This window comes from Zalophus californianus, chromosome 8, assembly GCF_009762305.2.
Source record: "Zalophus californianus isolate mZalCal1 chromosome 8, mZalCal1.pri.v2, whole genome shotgun sequence".
Lineage (NCBI taxonomy): Eukaryota > Metazoa > Chordata > Mammalia > Carnivora > Otariidae > Zalophus > Zalophus californianus.
In genome coordinates this window covers 135,869,300-135,885,311 of record NC_045602.1, presented here as the reverse complement: position 1 = coordinate 135,885,311, position 16,012 = coordinate 135,869,300, and the positions used below count along the sequence as shown (strand labels likewise).

Genomic DNA, 16,012 nt, shown 5'->3' with positions numbered 1-16,012 from the left:
TAACTTCCAGACACACAGAATTTTTTTAATGTTTTTATTTCTCATTTTTAATTTAGTTGCATTGTGATCAGTAATGTGGCCTAATACCAATTGTTTGAATTTGTTGAGACTTATTCTTTGACATAGTACAGAGACAGTTTTTATAAATGTTGCACATGTGCTTGGAAAGAACGCACATCCTTTAATTGTTGGGCACAGTTTTATACACACAGACACATACAATACACATGCATATGCACACATGCACGTGCATGTGTGTACACACACACATAAAAAGAATTAGATTTGTTCATTGTCTTTTTAAATCTTCTGCATGTTACTAATTTTTGTCTGCTTGACCTATAAATAATTGAGAACATTGTGCTATATAATCTTCCATAAGGATGATGGATTTGTCAATAGTTCTCTATGTCCGTAGCAATTTCTGCTTTGTATGTTTTGATGCTACTTTATGATCATAACTTCCTGGCAAATTGGACCATTTATGGAGTGACTTCTATCCTTAATAATGTTTTTTACAGTATATCCTGTGGTTTTTTTTTTTTTAAGATTTTATTTATTTATTTGACAGAGAGACACAGCGAGAGAGGGAACACAAGCAGGGGGAGTGGGAGAGGGAGAAGCAGGCTTCCTGCTGAGCAGGGAGCCCAATGCGGGGCTTGATCCCAGGACCCTGGGATCATGACCTGCGCCAAAGGCAGAGGCTTAACGACTGAGCCACCCAGGTGCCCCTAGTATATCCTGTTTTATCTGACATCAGTTTCCTTTTATTTAGTATTAGTAAGTAAGTGGCTTTCACTCACTTTACTTTCAACCTTTTTGTGTCCTTATGCTTCAAGATGTAAATAACATATAGCAGGGGTTCTGAAAATCCAATTTGATCATGTCTGCTAACTGGCAAGTAAATCAGATTTGTTTCTATTGTCTTCTCATTTTCTACAAATTCTATTGTCTTGTTATTTTCTACAAATGATGCTTTTATGCTTTTTTCTTTTTATATATGCTTTTTATGTATGACATATATATTATATATGTCATAAATCATATTATAAATATATGATATATATATATTTAAAAGATGAGTTGGGTTGTGTTTGTTCCTATTACTTTTTTCTTTCTTCTGGTTTAGAAGTTATACAGTATTTCTATTACTTCAGTGGCTACGTCTGAAATTATAACACCCTAACACTTACTATCTTCATTGTTTTCCCGATAATGCAAAGAATTTAGAACACTAACCTAAATATTCCTCTCCAAAATCACATACTGCTGTTTTCCAGTATTTTAGTCATGTCTGGGTTGTTTTGTTTTGTTTTGTTTTTTTGACCCCCACAAAATTAGAGATTATTAGTTTATTTGTTTTGTGTGTGTGTGTGGATTTACAATATTTTCAAATTCTTCACTCATTAAGTCTTTCTAAAAACCAAACCTTCCTTCTCCAGTTTCCCTTGTATAAAAGGTCATTAGAATAGCAGTCCTCTTGGTACCACACTCAGTATTGTTTAACTGAAGATGCCTTTGTTTTATCCTTGTTCTTGAAAGGTTATTTGGCTGGGTGCACAAAGCTAGGCTGATGGTTCTCTTCGCCTCTTTTTACCATTAGTGTTCTAGAGGTTCAAGGGTTAGTTTATTTTTATTAATCTTGCTTGGTACTCACTGTTCTTCCTGGCACCCATGGTTTGGTGTCTTTTATCACTTCTGGAAATTTTTCAGACATTGTCTCCCCACCTGCGGCTTCTCTGCTACCTTGCCTTTTCTCTCCTTCTAGGAGACATTAGACTTCCTCCAAACAGCTGCTATGTCTCTCGACCTCCTTTCCTAAGTTTTCAGCCCCCTCTCTTTCTTTCCTGAATTTGGGGTAATTTCTATACATCTATTTTCCAGTTCACTAATACCCTTTTCAACTGTGTCTAACCTGCTCTGTGATCCAGCCACTAAGGTTTTGTATCAACAGTTATATTTTTTATTTCTTAAGGTTCTATTTGGTTCTTTTTCCAAATCTGCTTGGTCATTTTTTTATAGGCTCATGTTTGTGGCTCATTTTTTTTATTCTAAATTTTAGTTTATTAAACATCTCATACATTTCTTTTTTTTTTTCCCTGTGATAGTAATTCCAATATCTGATGCTCTTGGGATGTAAGTTTTTTCTTTCTGCTAACTCTTAGTCCATAGCGAGTTGTTTACTTGTGTATTTGGTGATCTTTACTTGGGAACTAATGTCTGTTTGGTCTTAGTCCATGGAAACTCTTGGAAAAAGTCATCATGCTCTTCTCAAGAGAACATTCATATTTGTTTCTCCCAGGAGTCAAGAGGCAGCAGCAACTTGGGACCACCCTAACCTCTGATTTGTCCCCTGGTTCTCACCACAGCAATGCTGACTTTGACATCTGCCCTCAGGATGGGCTCCATTGGTCCCACTTCAGCTCGGTCTGGGGGCCAGGGAACTCAGGGGCTTTCCTACTATCTAAAAAATCATACTTTACCTCAAATCTTCTTGTGCACAGTGAGGGTGTCCTCAGAAGAGTCAGAGAACCACACTGCAGAACCAGGATGTTTATCCACATTTTTTTTTTTTTTTTAAATCACACTTGCTGCTCCATGGAGAATGGATTACAGGGGGCAGAGGGGGGATGCTGGGAAAACGGTGAGGGGTAACTGTCAGGTTTTCAGGTGAGAAAGGATAGTGGCTTGACCCAGAGTGGTGGCAGTGAGAACAAACAGAGGGTGGGAATCAAAGTTAGTGGAGTATCTGCTTATTAACTTGTGTCCCTTGTTTATTTACAGGCACAGAAATGTGTGATTAGCCACAAATGTTCATTAACTTGTAATTTCTCTTCCACTGTTCATATGCAAGATAGCAGAAAGTGAAAATTTTGATCATATCCAGTGTGGTCAAATTCTCTCTATACCATTGATGGAGAGTAAATTGAAATCGCATTTTTGGAGGACTGTTTGGTCCAACCTAGCAGAATAGTAAATGTGCAATTTCTTTGTTAGGAATTTCTCCAAAGGACACATGCAAAATGTGCACCAAAATACATTAAAACTTTAAAAGGATGTCCAACATACTGTCGTATGTAATAATAGCAACAGACAGACAAACTGACCAAAAAAAAAAACAGATCACAATCTAAATGACCATCTGCAGAGGACTGCCTAGTTAATTCAAGATTCATCTATAAAATGGAATACTCTCTTCCCTTTCCACAAAGGGATACGTCTACAGTGGAAAGATATCCCTGATAATTTAAGTGTAAAAAGCAAAATGCAGAACGATGTGTATAGAAAGATTGCATTCATAAAAAAATTTTAATAGCCAAATAAAAAACATATACATTTATATGCAGAGATCGGCATGAAACCATTTTCTGGGAGAATGCACAAGAAACTTAAAATGATTCACTTTGGAGAAAGCAACCGGGGCTTCAGGGTAGAAAGCAACTTTCGCTTTTCATTTCATACCTTTTTATACATTTTGAAAATTCCACTGCAAGCCACGTATTGCTTTTGTTTGAAGAGTTTAGCCCGTTTTTATTGGACTCTTCTTGATGAGGGAAGCTGCTTCCTCTGGTTATTACATCTCCTGCTTGTGGCACTTCATTATCTCCTCCAGTTCCTCCCTTGAAAACTGTGAATATGCCTTAGTCCCTCCAGTCCTAAAAAGCCAACCTTCCTCAAAGATTTCTAAAATCTATTATGAAGTTAAAAACATAGGTTTCAAATAATATGCATAAAATGGTCCCATTTTTGTAAACAATAATGGAATAAATGCATGTATCTGTGTATAAAAGAAAAAAAGTCTAGAAAGATTTATCCATTCATTCAGCAGAAACGTATTGTGTGCCTGCCATGGGCCAGGCATTGTTATAGAGACAGAAGTTCAAAAGGCACCAGAGTCCCTGCGCTCTGCCTCTCCCTGCATCCCAGCCTCTAGAATCTAAAGGGTAATGTGTACCAGCAGGTTAATGGCAATGCACTGTGGGTGAGGTGATTGTGAATGAGCTTTTATATCACCTTCATGCTTTTCTGTATCTTCTGATTCATTTTTTTCTTGCCCTGTGTATGGCATAAAAGATCTTATATAAAAATAATAATTAAGTCATAAAACACAATCTCTCTATCCCTCTGGTTTTGTCTCTCTCTCTTCCAAACGCCTACACTCATCCGTGCGATATTTGAGATACACTGATACAAAAAAATGTTGCGTTATATATCTGGAAATCAAATTTAAGTGTGCATCTTGTGTTTTATCTGCAACCCCACTTTTGAACAACCTGCTCCCAGCACTTCTGCTTCCCTCTGAGTGGCCCTCCTTGGGCCCCACCTGGCCCTTCCCTTGGGATGCTGCCCCTGGCCGACTTGCACTCTCGCCCCCATGTGTGCACCGTGGACAGGTGGGTGTCCCCAGTGAGCCCTCCATGAGGGCTGCCTCCTCCTGGATGCCCCATCAGCTCCTCAAACAGCACAGCCCAGAAACAGAGCTCCCCAGTTCTCAATCTCAGGAGTGGCCCCACCATCCCCTCTCGGCTCCAGGCTCAGAACCCACATACCCACAGCACCTCTCCTCCCTGCCCTCACCCCACATCTCAGCAGCGCCAGCCCCTCCACACCACCTGCCCAGCCTCGCCTCCGTGCCTGGGATTTGAGGTTGTCTCTCACGGGTTCGAGCCCTTCCTTCCCCACCTCACCCCCCCCCCCCCACCCCTCCACACACACACAGTAGATCATCCTTAACACGAGCCAGGAGGCCTTCGAGCCCTGGCCCCCGCCTGCCTGTCACCATACGCCACCACAGCAATTTGGCCACATCTGACCGCTACTGTCCTGTAATTGGGTCGCCGTTTCTCTCTAAAGCAAGTAACTCATTTTCACTTTTTTTAAAAAAACAACCTAACCCTGTATGCGTTAGCCTCGTGCTAACAAAATCCCAGGCCCGATGTGCCAGTTATCGAACCGAATCAAAATGGACATGTCACTAATCAGATGTAAGCTGTCCATCGTGCTCCCCCCCCGAATCCTGGCCAGTGTCCCCCAGGTAGGCACGGCGCCCTTGGAAAGCCCTGCCTTTCAGAACGCCCACCTGCTCTCAGCCTCCCGCGTGGCTCCCTCTGTTTGAGGAACACTCCAGACCCCCCCAAAGTGGCTCCCAGGGCCCCCCGCGTCGCTCCCGCAGCTGCCTGCCTCCCCCCTCGCCCTGTGCCCGCCCATCCCGGGGACTAATTGCGTCTTCCTCAGACTGCCTGCTACTTCACACCTCCCTGCTACCTTCACAGCCTCTGCCCGAGTGCCCATTAGGGCTCGCGTCCACCTGTCAAGCAGCTCCTCACCCTGCAAGGCTCTCAAGGCGCATGTAGGCGGTGAGGCCCCTCCTGGAGGCCCCTCCTTGTATCTCCCATCAGCAAAGGGGATCAGCATTGGGCAGAACATCTCCAAGGTTCTATTGATTGCCCTGGCTCGGAATATCAGACCCTGAGCCATCATAGAAGGAGCTTTGCCACCAGGGGAGGGGGGAGGGGGGGCAGGTACACAGTAGGTGCTCAATAAATGGCGAGCAAGGACCAGGGGCTGTGTGGGGGTGGAAAGAAGCCAGAATGTACAGGTAATGGACCTGGTCTGGAGTTTGGGCCTTTCCACCCACCGACCTGGATGTGACACACTCTCAGACTCTCCTTTCCCTGTGCCTCTGTTTCCCCGTCTGTAAGATGGGGCAATGACGGTTCCCACCCCCAAAGGCTTGTTAGCACGACCAAGCGGAGAAGTAAATGTGGGCTTTGGCTTTACAGAAATGTGGGCTCATTCCCGGGACGGTCACAGGACACGGATGACAAATCGGCGGCAGCTGTCCCCTGCGCACTGACTGCGTCCCCGCCGTGAGCCGTGTGTGCCTCCCCGGCGTGAGACTGCCCTGGCCCGGGGGTCGCAGGGGAAGGCAAGAATTACAAGCCTGTTTATTTAACATTTAGGAACCAACGCATTTTCCTGGACCTCGTCTGCAACACTTAAGCCAATATTTGCGTCTTTGGGATTCTATTTGTATGGTAATTTAAAAATAGGGTTCGGCCTTACAGCAGGCCTTTCTCCCGAAACTGAAAGCACATTAATTTTCTAGACGGTAAAATAATGCCATAATTAAATATTACCATTTCTCTTAAAATAAAATCTGGTAACTCCTAACAAAATGGGTTTTTCGAAACATGATGTAGGTTTTCCCACAAAATTGCTCTCTAGGGAAATTCGTTATTTTCAATGTATGGAAGAGACCACGAACTTAATCTCAACGCAATGTAAGAAAAATTGATTTGTGAAATTACAATAATTTTCCTGCATTTAAAATCTCCGCGCTTCCTGTCGCCGCTGACCCAAAGGCCTCGCCTCCCCCATCTGTGTGTTTAAGGGAAAGGCTCAAGGAGCCAGGATGTTTTGTTTCATTGTTTATGAAGCTTCCTAGATGCTCTTTCTTGTGGTTCCCATTGGAGTCTTTGTTCCGCGCTGCAAACTTCTTGGAAAGGAGGCAAGGCTAGGTGACCCCATTACCCATGTCCTTCAGTCTCCAAATACGTTCTCTGTGGGAGTAGAAACGACGCCCCGTGGGAGAAGGCATGGGGCCCAGGGCTGGACTTCCATGGGCTCGCTCTTCACCGACGTCAGGGTGGACGAGGGAGCCTCGGTGGCCCCGGGCTGGAGGCCGACGCTGGAGGACGTGGTGCCCGGTCTCACACGGGGCGCCCAACCGCCCCAACCAAAGCTCAAGAGGGCCCCCTTGTGGAGACTCCCGTGAACAGCCCGGTAAGTGGTGTACTTCCCCCAACGCCCGGGTTGCTCCCCGCGACCCCCCACATCTCCGGGCAGTTCTCAGGCCCAAAGACACTCAACAGACCAACCTCCGTCGTTCTCTCTTCAAGACCTAACATTTCCGTGGGACAATACGTTCTTGGCCCCTCCAGGGAAGAGCTGGTGGAGAACCAGCTCCCAAGGCCCCATGAAGAGCTAAGCTCCTCCACGGTCGGCCCGAAGATCCCTTTTCCTTTGCTTTTTTCCAGTCTTCACCGCGATGACACACACGTCTTCTTTCTTATTGAGTGTGTCAAAACCTTGTGATTGTCTTACCAAATTCCTGTTCTGTAGAACAATGAAAGCTTCAATCTTCTACCAAGAGGGCGAACGAGGGAGACTTCTAAGACACACGTTCTATTGAGCAAGTACTGACTTGGAACTATATACCCTTATGGCAGGCACCAGGATGATCGGCCTGGGCACACCCAGAAGCCCTGGGGAAGCCCACGCTCCATCCTTCCGAGCCCCCCACGCCCCCCGCCCCCTCCTCAAAGCACGGGTCGGAACTGCTGATATCATTGGACAGCACTGACTGGATTTGGCATAAATTATGAACATCGAGGGGCCAACGTGCAGATCTGGGAACACAGGCGCTACAGTTGAGCTGATGAGGCCTTGTCTCCAAGACACCAGAACATCTGGGTGAAAAGGCAAAAACTTCCATCAATCACCCTAATGCCTTGGCTATTTGGAAACAGCTGGGCTTTGGCTGGGCTTTCCCAGTTTTCATCTGGGTGGAAGCCCCAGCCAGAACGAGGAGTAATTAGCATTATCATGGGGCCGAGGGAGGGTTTTGATGTGAACCGTTTGTGTACCGGAACATTCCTAAACAAACAAACAAAAAACACTGGCTGATGAGCCAGGCCTGATGGGGCAGACTTATCTCCCAAACCACCCACCCCCCATCCCTTTCCCATCCCAGGAGCTATACATTTCCTTTTCCCTCTGCAGGAAATGCTCAACACTGTGGGGGGGATGTCTGCATGACCAGCCGCTCCCCATTACAAAATGTTTTCAATTTTGGAAACACAAACATAAAGCAATCACCTCCTCCAGGTAACACCAAGTGAGGCCCACCTTTTCCACCCACCCTGTCCGTGGTCTGGCCTGACCTGGGACTTTTCGTGGAGAACTGGGTAAACAGGGACAAACCAAGCTCTGCCCTTCACTAGCCTTTCAACACACTGACATCTGACTCTGATGCCCTCTTCCTTCCTGCCAGCTGGGAATCTGCTTCTCCAGGCACCCAGTCCCTCCAGAATTCCTCGGGGCGACTTTCCACTCTCCGAGCTCAGCCAGCAAAGGAGGGCGTGCTTCAAAGTCCAGGATGCTGCAGGGAGTGGACAGTGGAGTGTACTTTTTCTAGCGCACACCATCTCTGAGGTTTCCAAGAACGCAAAGCCCATCTCTCCCCTGTCCCCACAGCTCGGCCTTGAACACAAAGGCCTCGGATTAGATGGATGATGAGTTTCAATTATGGCCAAATGAGGGACATATGAGGGATCTGAAGACCAGCCATCCACACCAGAGGGGAAGTTTAGGCTCCTTAGGATTCAGAGTTTGTCTTCATATTTCTGCGATTTGCTGGTACTGCCATAGCATGACAATCTGTAACCTTCTCGGGGGAGTTTAAATGGAAACTCTGCGTGCCTTTTGTGCAATGACTTCATTGGAAAGCACATCTTTTGCTGTAGCAACACAGTGACGGCTGCCATTTCAACAGCCGGTTTCCGAAGCTTGTTGGCCAAGCAACCAGCGTGTACCATTGCACGCCAGCACATCTCAATTTGTAAAAGGCAGCCACCTCTAATCAAGAGAGGTTCTTTCTTGGGGTGGGGATTTTTATTTAAAATGTGCGTAAGCTTCCAAGTCCAAACATTCTAGGTGAATTACCTCAAGCTGAGGGTTTTGAAATAAACCAGAGGAGTTCAGACTTTTTTTTTTTTTTAAGCAAAAGAACACTTTTTTTTTTCAAAGCAGATCTTAATCAGCATCCCACTATATAAACCAGGGGGCTACTTGGGCTAAAGCTGGGTGTGGGGGCTAGAGCTCCACTCACCGGGTCTCCCCTTTTCTCCCCCCAAAGCTGCCAGTGGTCTTCAGAAACCAGCTCGAAAACCTCCAATACAATAAAATGTGACACATGCACTCCATGCTTGAGCCAGAGTTAAGCTGTCTAGTATGGTGGCCACCAGCCACATGTGACTCCTGAGCCCCTGAAACGCAGCCAGTCTAAATTGAGTTGTGTTAAGACTATAAATACACACCTGATTTCCAAGCCTTTTATGAAAAAAAGGCATATAAATAGTTTTCATATTTACTACATGTTAAAACATAATATTGGGGGCTGAATAAAATATCATTAAAATTAATTTCACCTGTTACTTTCTAGCTGTTTTAATGTGGCTACTAGAAAATGTAAAATCACATGCATGGCTCACATTTGTGACTCCCATTCTATTTCTATTGAACAGTGCCATGAGCTAGGTGGAGCCTTCCCTGGGGTGTGCAACCACATCAGGGTCCTGGTTTGGCTGGGATGGGTTGCTACACAAAGGCTTTCAAGCAAAGCACCTGGCATCAGGTTCTGTTGCTGGATCCAGCCTGTCCTCGAAGCTCTCCGCAGGATTTGATGCTCACACTTAAATCTCCACCTACTCTTTCCTCTCTATTTGCATGGATCATCCAAGATCCCCAGCCTGCTGGGAACTCCCTTACCTACTATCCTTTCACCCCTAGCCAGATTGTTAGTGATCCCAAGAACTATAAGCCTTCTCTTTCTCTGTTTCAATTCAAACCTAACTCAAATAGCCACACATGTAATGGAGATCACCAGCTGATTTTTAGGAGGGGAAACCCCAAAGGGTGGGAGAAGTGTCAACAAGGAGCTCATGTGCATCAGTCTTATGGTTCACAAGTCATTTATTCATTCATTCAACTAAAGGAGCAATTATAGCTAGCATTTATTGAGCACTTACTATGAACAGGCATTGTTCTAAGTGCTTTCGTGGCTTGACAACAAATATGAATTGAGCATCCATCAGGCATCTTGCTACATGCTGAAGAATCAGCAGTAAGCAAGAGAGATAAAGACCTGTCCTCATGAGCAGGCAGACTAGTGGGGAAGACAGTAAGAGACAGGAAGGAAGAAAGGAGAAAAGGAAAGGAAAGGAAAGGGAAAGGAAAGAAGAAAGAAAGAAAGAAAGAAAGATAGAAAGAGAGAGAGAGAGAAAGAGAAAGAAAAGAAAGAAAGAAATGGAGAGAGAGGAAAGGGATGGAAGGAAGGAAGGAAGGGGAGAGAGACAGAAAAAGAAAGAAGAAAGAAAGAAAGAAAGAAAGAAGGAAGAAAGAAAAAGGAAGGAAGGGAGGGGAGGGAGGGAGGAAGGAAAAGCTGAGGGACCTAGAGGGATGCCCCAGTAGCAGTGAGCACACTTAGCACCCAGATCTTGGTTTCTAAACACCATCCTCCAGAAAAAAGGACCCAGGACTCCTTGAAGAAATGGTTGATTCCAGGGCAAGGGCAGGGAAAGTACAAAATGAGCCTGGAAGATCTTCCAGCACCAGAAAATGAGGATGTGCTCACAAAAATGACAAGGTCATGTAGAAAGATACACAAGAGCTAAGTTGAAGGATCTCCTCCGGACCGAATCAGGGACAATTCAGCAACAAAATGAACAGATGATAGCAATGGATTGTAACCTATAAAATAAATATATCTGGGTTCATACTAATGCAAATAACAATTAAATAAAGAGATAAATGGGAGAGGAGACCATGCTTCCTTACAGCACAATTCCAATCAGTAAATTCAGAAGGGATGATGGAACTAGGGAATGCCCATTTGGAAAACACTGCAGTAATAACTGTCGTAGACAAGAATCATCAATGGTCATCAATAGATGCCAAAATTAGTGGGGGGAAGTATAATGAAAAACAAGCCGTTTACATGATCTAAGTCTATCCCCATAAGATAATTATTAATTACAAAGAGAAAAGTAGTAATTTAAAAGTGGAGAAACCTGGCAGTCACCTCCTGAAGCAAGTAATCAAAGTGAACATCACCAGTATTGGGACAAAGGGACACCATGTACTGAGAGTCACACAATATCACCTCTATGGCATTCTTACCAGAACTGCATAAGCTGAATTAAATCGTGAAGAAACCTCAGACAAGCCCAAATTGAGGAACACACTACAAAACACCAGCCAGTACTCTTCAAAAGGTGTCAAGGTTGTGAAAGACAAAGACCGAGGAAGTTCTCAGTTAAAGGAGACGGGAGATGAGAAAAATAAATGTGATGTGTGATCCTGAATTGGATCCTACACCGAAAAAGGGACACTGATGGGGCAGTCGGTGAAACCTGTCTAGGGTTTGTAGATTAGTTAGTAACACTGTATCGGTGTCAATGTCCTGGTTTTGGTCAAGTACTATGTCTGTGGGTGATAGTAGCATTTGGGGAACTAGATGAAGGGTATGCTAGAACTTTCTATCGCTTTTGCAACATTTTTGTAAGTCTGAAATTATTTCAAATGGAAAAGCCAAAAAATAAAAGTAAATAAAAGAAAGCAAGTAATTAATTGTCCACTGCAATGAGTGCCACACAGAACAAAAAGGGAGCAGAAAATAGCAGAAGGGGGTGTTCGGCATCAACCTGCCGGGAGCTGCCATTCATCCTCAGACCTCAGTGCAGAGGACGAACCCAGCACAAAGCAGAGGGAAGAGTGCTCTGGCTAAGGAACAGCGTGTGCAAGAGCCCCGAGGCAGGAAAGTTTCCTCCTTGTTCTTCCCTAGGAACACCCCATAGAGAAATATGGTGGGATGTGGCGGCTGACGACGCTGGAAAGACAGAAAAGAAGTCCACGTGTAGATGGAGGCAGAAACCCGAGCGATGCATCTACAAGCCAAAGAATGGTTGGAGCCACCAGAAGCCGGAAGACACCGGAAGGATCCTCCCCTGGGGCCTCAGGAGAGCACGGCCCTGCCCACACCTTGATTGCAGACTTCTGGGCTGCCGGTTCAGATAGAATGAAGTTGTGTTGTTTAGGTCACCCCATCTGTGGTCTTTTGAAACAGCTGCTCTAGGACACACAGCCACTGTCCTTCTGCATTGTTGAGGTGCAGTGATGGGTTAACCTCACGCCTGCCCCCCTTCGTTCTGTGCACCTCCCTCGGGCTATCCATGAGTCACTTATGCATTTACTTATTAAAGGTTATTCACTTAAAGCATTCCTTAATATTTTCAAATCAAGCACAGACCAACCCCCCCTTTTAAAATGTAGTCTTGCCCTGAGCAATGCGGACCACACAGCACCAGTTTGCTACCTTAACCGTGGCTGCCTTTAACACCCTCTAAAATCAGTGCCTAACCCCCGGGATAAGTGCTCACCGCTGCACCCAAATCACCTGGCACCCGTCCCGGGGCCGCAGTACAAGCCAGTTAGGGTAGGAAAGATGACTGCTTTTCTGTTGCTTTTTGCCTCCAAAAGAAAGATCTCCGAAGACCTGTTTCTCTGGCTACAAACCCCGTGTCTTTGCTCCACCTCCTCCCCCTTTCATTCGGGCCCACTCTTGTCGCGATCTTTGAAGAGAACGCGCATTGCGGAGCTGGGTGTGAACCTTTCTGAGCCTACGTTTTCATCTCTAAAATGAGGATCACCATGTCCACTGCACAGAAGGGCTCTGAAGGCTCGATAAGAGGAGGACACCTATTTTTAATGCCATTTCTAGGAAATATCCAGAATAGGCAAATCCATGGAGACAGAAAGCAGATTAGTGGTTGCCAGGCTTTGAGAGGAGAGAATGGAGAGTGACCACTGATGCGTACAGGGCCTCCTTTTGGGGTGATAAGAATATTCTGGAACTAGACAGTGGTAATGGCTGCACAGCATGAGGAATGGCCTAAATGCTGCTGAATTTTACTTGTACGCTTTACAACGGTTAAAATGATGAGTTGTATGTTAGGTGCATTTCACCAAAATTTTATTTTTTAATTAGATAAGACGCGTCTGCCTGGGGTAAGTGACTCCACCTCTCTGAACCTGTTTCCTCATCTGCAGAATGGGGGCATGGACAGAACCTATGTGCTGGGTGGTTGTGCAGATACCCCAGCTGGTCCACAGATATGATGGGCATGTGGAATGCACGGACAGGCTGCTCCCTCTGGGATTGCTGGAAGGACTCGCCACCAAAATGCAGACGATCTCAGCCAAGTGCCTGTGCTTGGTAGAGTAAAGCAAGCATCCTTCCCCCTTAAGATCCCAGGCAGGCTCCATACGGTGTGGGCCTGTGTAGGCTGTTTCTGGCATTCTGACTCACGGTAACATGTAAAGGTTGGAGCAGATCATATTTTAAACCCCAGAAGCTTGGTCTGAGCAACTGGGCACTCTGGATGTAATTCTGCAGGTAATTTGAACGATGCTATCTAATTTCAAATGTCCCTGCTCTTACGAGTGCAAAAGCAGCATAATTTTTAATTAGTGGGTAAACAGTAAATAATGGATGGCGGTAAGTGGACACCGCTGTTAATTAAAAATCCATGGTTGATAAAAATCAATTTGGCCCATGCATTGAACTCAGTCTAACAGGTCCCTGTGAAAAGTTGTGCAATTGGCCCACAGCACCATCTGCTTTCAGATGTTCCTTTAGCTAAGACTTTTCAGGGGCAGTGGGGGGGGGGGGCAGGAAGAGGGGAGAGAAAGAAAAAAATCAAAAAGCTACCTCAAAAGCTGCAACAGAACAACTTGCCCGGATTCATTTGTAACGGGTTGATTGAATTTTTGCAACCTTTACATTGAAGCTCTGCAAATGGCCAAGGGGCCATGGTAGGCTCTACTCTGGTATTTCCACAAAGAAGGTCTCCAGTTGCGTTTTGTGTTTGGTGTGTGTCTTGTTCTGAATACAGGGAGACTTCGTGTAGTCTCCTGACTTCATTAAATCATCGAAAAACAAGACAAACTAAAACACACTCAGCAGGAACACGCGGTCTGAGGATTCACAACAAAATGGAACATCTAGGCACCATCTCTTCTCGGTGCCTTCAGAGCGTACAGGGGGAAAAGGCCTGTTTTCTTTTCAACAGAAAACATTTCCTCAAGAAACAGAGCTTTGTGGAAACAATGTCAATATAATGTTCAGGGCCCGTTTGCTATTTTGCTCTGAGACACAAGCTCGATTTTTAAGTAATGCTGACCCCTTTGGTCCTTTTCTTCTCTCTGCTTCTCTGAATCAACATTCTCCAAATCAGCACATCCAGGTAGGTTTCCTTGACTCTGGTAATGTTCACATTAACCCGCAGAACTGAGTCCAGGGGACCCCGCGTCTCCCAACGAGGGTGCTTGCTGGAGCACGAGAAGGTTCCAGATGCTGACTCGGAGGCACGCCCTGGCTCAGGACCCCTGACAGGGCCATGCTAGCCATTTGGCCCAATTTTCAGCACCCGCCCACGGGCCACAACGTACTGCTTCTGGTCCTCCAGAAATGAGATGCGCCCAAGTTACTACGGACCTACCCACAGGCTTCTTTTTCAGGACTCCCCTTGCCATGCACGCACCCTGAAGGGTGGCACTGAGAGCCCTCGGGCGGCCCGAGTGGCCACGTGTCCCTTTGGGGCCAGGTCAGCCCTAGCTGGCTGGGAGGTGGTTTTCACTTCTCCTATTTGGCTGGTTAAAACCAGGTCGGACACACCAGGAATATAGCAAGGACCCAGGGCCGGCATTTTTACATGCTTGCTCATTCATTCGTTCATTCATTCATTCATCAAATTCATCCCCCCAAGTCTTGAAAACAGCACCTACCCCGGCTGTGATGGAAGGCGGCCAACGGTGGAAACATCGGGCCAGTCTGACCACCTGGGCTTTGTCCTTTGTCACATCTGGGCAGCCTGTGCCTGCCTGCAAGCAAAGCCCAGCTCACCCAGCTTGTCTCTCTGCCCCTAAGAGGAAGCTAATGCTCACGCCTGTCTCCGAGAGTTGTCGCAAAGATCATCAGGCAGCCACTAAAACCCGTGGGACGCGGTTAACAGAAACCATGCCTGCCATCACTGCTGTGGCGGGCCTCACCTGCGCTTTTTCTGCAGGTCTCTGGGGACCCCAAGAGTCTCCACATGAGACCCCAGGCCTCCAGGAAGTGAGAAATCTACTCTGTCTCACTTTTCTGAGATGCTGCTGGGGCGCAGCACGTTTGGGTGCCACACGCCCCATTAGACAGCTGCCAGGGGACAGTGTGGGGACCTCAGGCTTCCCCAGGCCTTCTCTGGTGTTGCCAGGAAGGTGTGGTGTGCGGTGGAGAAGGGGGCAGAGCGTACCTTTCATTTGCTTCTCCAGGCAGCCCACAAGCCTTCCTGGGCCCCCACCCACACCCCTCAGGGCCTGTGTCCCCAAGCCGGCCCCCAAACACTTGGCCCACAGGCTTGGTGGGAGGAAGTGCCTTTGGAAAGCCTACTGCAGGGGCCAGCCAGCGGGTCAAGGCCGGCCGCCCCTGAACACAGCCCGTTGCTGTAATATTTGGACCTTGCTCGCCGCCAAGCTTCCCACACATCCCGCCATCTGGGTTATGTCAAGCCTAAGCCTCTGAGTGGAAATGACAGTTTCTGGGGAAATCGCTGCTCTTTAGCAGCTGAAGACCCTGATGCTCTCGCCCTGGGACAGCAAGTAGAAGAGATTGAGCACAGTCCCAAGGCCAAGCCTGGCTTGTCTCCATAAGATGAGCATATGTGGGGGTCACTCAGGAGGGCCTGCGGCCCCTGCTGCTCACAGCCACCCTCCCCGAGCCTCCGATTCCTCCCCTGCCCGACCGTCAGCGGTGTGCATCAGCCTCGGTACCCACCACACATTTCCTGGGCACCACTATGTGCCAGGTGATGGCCTGGGGCCCGTGGTGTGCAGACGGACAGCATGCGGGCCTGGCACCAAGGAGGGAACGTTACGTGAGTGGCTTCCAGAGGCAGGTAGCAGTTCTGGCCTGTTCCATGGGGCAGAAGCCAAGGAGGACCTGGGCTCTTTGGTGCATGGGGGGAGGGAGGGTGAAGTCCCACTGCCCCAGAACCTCATTCTGAGTCTAGAGGGCCCCTTGTCCTGGAGTGCAGAGTCCTTCAGCCACCACGTGGCAGTGCCTGGCCACGGCAGGTGAGTCTTCGGAAGGTCTGGCCCTCTGGGAGTCTGGCGTGGCCCAGTAATTCTC

The 16,012-nt window shown here is 46.9% G+C and overlaps 1 protein-coding gene across 1 annotated transcript in view; it reads left to right on the top strand.

Moving 5' to 3' along the window:
* APCDD1L (APC down-regulated 1 like) overlaps positions 1-16,012 on the top strand; it is a 48,629-nt gene that overhangs the window by 23,283 nt on the left and 9,334 nt on the right. The gene's annotated exons all lie outside the window — the stretch shown is intronic.